General features: G+C 38.6%; 1 long non-coding RNA gene across 1 annotated transcript; it reads right to left on the bottom strand.

Moving 5' to 3' along the window:
- Window positions 1–1,773: 1,773 nt before the first annotated feature.
- On the bottom strand, window positions 1,774–2,191 carry LOC309500192. The gene is made up of 2 exons (XR_014206498.1): window positions 2,112–2,191; window positions 1,774–1,995 (listed from the first exon to the last, which is right to left on the bottom strand). It is a non-coding gene; the product is annotated as an uncharacterized lncRNA (long non-coding RNA).
- Window positions 2,192–3,463: the final 1,272 nt, after the last annotated feature.

Below are 3,463 nucleotides of genomic sequence, written 5' to 3'. Positions count from 1 at the left end.
CATCAGTGATTCTTTTCAATTCTGAACAAATGTTGTCAGCGGTGTGTTGTCCTGAAAAACTACAGGTGTCTGATATACCCCATTCATCAGTGATTCTTTTCAATTCTGAACAAATGTTGTGAGCGGTGTGTTGTCCTGAAAACCTACAGGTCTCCAAGACATATGCTTGCATTTGCCAGTTTTCATCAATAATATGGCATGAGACAGTTAAGTAAGCCTCTGTTGTTCTTGATGTCCACATGTCTGTTGTAATTGCAGCACTGTTTGTACCATCCAGAGATTGTTTCACTTTTGAGCGGCACTCTTCATACAATGCTGGTATGTTCCCCACCGTTAAACTTTTCCTACTTGGAATCTTGTAGCGTGGATCGAGGGTATGAACAAAATCCCTAAAACCCTCATCCTCAACCATAGAGACAGGTTGCAAGTCCTCTGCGATCATTTTGGTAAGCTTCAGAGTAATATCCACAGCTCTTGGGGAATCACCTAGGTGAAATAATAAAATGTCTCTTATAATGTATGTCAATAATGTAGCCTAAATATAGCAGGTCACATGAGCAAAAAATACTATATTTATAGATAACATGTTTCAATGGGCTGCATGTATTATTTGAATGTCTGAATATGATCTATACTAGGCCTACATTTTGACAACAAAATGTGTGTGATTGCTCAACAACATTCATGTTTATTTTCTAGCTTATCAATAAATGCGGTAATGATGGACATGTTTGACTAGATCGAAGCAATCTGGAGTGCATGATAGCCTATATGCAAACATATGGACGAGCCAGTTGTTATCTTAGACAACAGCTCAATATAGGTGTTTGCCATGCTAGACAATAGACATTATATTAGCACACCGTTAGGCTGTAGGCCTAAATCATTTTAAGTGTTGGTTTACGACTTTCCATATTTGCACAAGTATAATCTAATGTTAGAGGGGGACGCGCGGGATAAGTGAATATAGCCCAGGTCTAAATGTAAGAATTAAAGTCAGGTTGCTCTCAGCTTCGCGATGTCTTATTCTTGAGCAATCACACTAACTAATGTTGAAGATGCGATATGACATGACTAACATAATATTAGCCTACTCTTACAAGCTACCTGGGTATTCTCTGCCTCTCTGAAATGACTCTCCCAACGAACTCTGTCTCTGTGCCGGGGGTCTGGAAGTGGATGGATTTCCCTCCTCATTTCTTCGTTTTTGTAGCTCAGCATTTTCCTTGTCATGTGTTTTTAAGTGTTTGTAAAGGTTTGTGGTGTTGCCACAGTATCGAATGCTCTTTTTACACGTATCACAAGTTGCAGTACTATCATTTACTGCCGTAAAATAGCTCCACACAACTCTTCCTCTCGGCCATCCTGATCTCTCATTCAATGTGCTACATCAGCCTCACATTGTGGCCTTCGCTGCTCCTCGGCGCGTTGTGTCAGTGAGTCACGTGACGACACAACAACGAATCACAGCAGAGCAGCAGGAGGGGGAGGAGGAGCAAAGTGGGCCAGGATGTGAAAGCAGCGTTTGCTCAGGATTGTAGAGGTAGAAGACGAGCAAAGTATAGTGAATGTAGAGGAGAGATATTTAAATTAAAATAGATTCAATTACAATTGTATCGATCAGATACCAATACCAGTGTTGGCATCGATACTATCGATATTTAGATCGATCCGCCCACCCCTAGTTACAACTAAGGAAAGTTTCGAGTTTTGCATTGTTTTACACACCTGGCTCAAAGCATGATAGCATTAAGAGGAGACCACACATAAAAGCACATTTAAGGTAATATTTATTATACATAACAGCAGTGATTCTTAATAAATAATATTATGAATAATGATGCAATCTGTATAGTGGTTGTTCAAAGAAAAAATTAACATGTACATGAAAAATGTAGTGCATATCAATAAAAGGCAAGAAGTCTTTATACACTGTCAACTTTGAGGACATCTGGATCTGGCAGCTCCCCTCGCACTGCCTTGTAACGTGTACTCCTTTGAATAATTTAATTTCACAATTAGGACTTTAAGAGCAATTTTACACTCAAACAACAATCACAAAGTTATACTGTATAGTAGGCTGTACAAATGCATAGGACAATAGATATTACCTTACACCGTCAGCAATCTTGAACTGCTTCGGCTTAGTGGAAATGAACACCATGTCACTCACTCTGCCTGGTTTCACACCCTATTAATTACACAAAAGAATTATCAAATTAATTTAAATGGTTGTTGATGCAATATACTAGATCAGCTCTTCACACATGAAAAACTACTATAGTAAAGTACTTGAATTAATTTGTTGTGGTAATATAACAACTATAGTAATATAAACAAATTACTTTACCCAATACTGTACTGAGCTTTCTACAACTATAGGCTATATTATACTACAATACACTACAGCTTACTGTAGTAAAAACTAAAGTATACTACAGTATTTATTAGTTTATCAATTCACTATAGTTAACACTACAGTATGCTGTAGCATTCATTAACAAAGTGTTGTAAAAACTATAATATTTACAGTAGAATACAATTTACAATAGTAAATACTATAGTATTTTTTCATGTGGTTGTGAACACATACTTACCATGGTTCTTGGCTTGTGTCAGCGCTGCTCTGTTTCAGTGCAGCTAAGGACGGGGGGTACGGCAGCCAGGTTCAGTGTGGAGTAGTGCGCGGTCTACAACAGCAGTGCAACATTGTGGTTGCAGAGTGCTGTTCCAGCTACACAGGAACACTCTGCCACTGAAATGTCCACTGGTGAGCAGTCCTCAAAGACAATCTACACATTAAAACAAAATGTCTGTCATTTCACATTTAGGACACTACTTCAAAACAACACAGAAAATGAGAAAGCTGAGAGAGGGCTGATCATGTAAGTACTAGGTATGGGAATAGGCTCAATCATGTCAGGTTATCAATGGCATCATACACAATACTGTAATCTAAGGACATCCAAATAGATAAGCCTTTATCACCCGTCTCAATTTACTCACTTTCATATAGTGTTAGTAAAACAGTGAACATTGAACATGCAGTAAAGAACCGCAGCTGCCAAAACCACTTTCTGGGGTTTCCATGAAAGCTAGGTGTAGGTTTAGGTAATTAATTTGTCATTTTCAACACAGGGTTGCAAAACGAAAAGAAATATTGAACTTAGCCCTTTCACGTCAGCTAGCTAGGATTATTTGAATCCTAAATCACAGGTTACCACCACTAGCCACATCAAAACCACAGAACATTAACCTGATTGAGGCTTTGAACTGATGAACACTTCTTATTTCTACTCACTCTGAGGTCATGAGGCTTCTCACTCTTTCTCATCGACCTGTAACAGGCAGCCCTGACGCTCACTCTCCCTGATTAATCTTTGTTTGAAACTGTGGGGAATTGGACATCATTGCATGTTATGCATACACTTAATCGTACATCATCAAAACACTACACTGGATC

The sequence above is a fragment of the Leuciscus leuciscus genome (genome assembly GCF_965113295.1).
Source record: "Leuciscus leuciscus genome assembly, chromosome: 6".
In the NCBI taxonomy this organism is placed as follows: Eukaryota; Metazoa; Chordata; class Actinopteri; order Cypriniformes; family Leuciscidae; genus Leuciscus; species Leuciscus leuciscus.
This window is presented reverse-complemented; position numbering and strand designations above follow the sequence as displayed.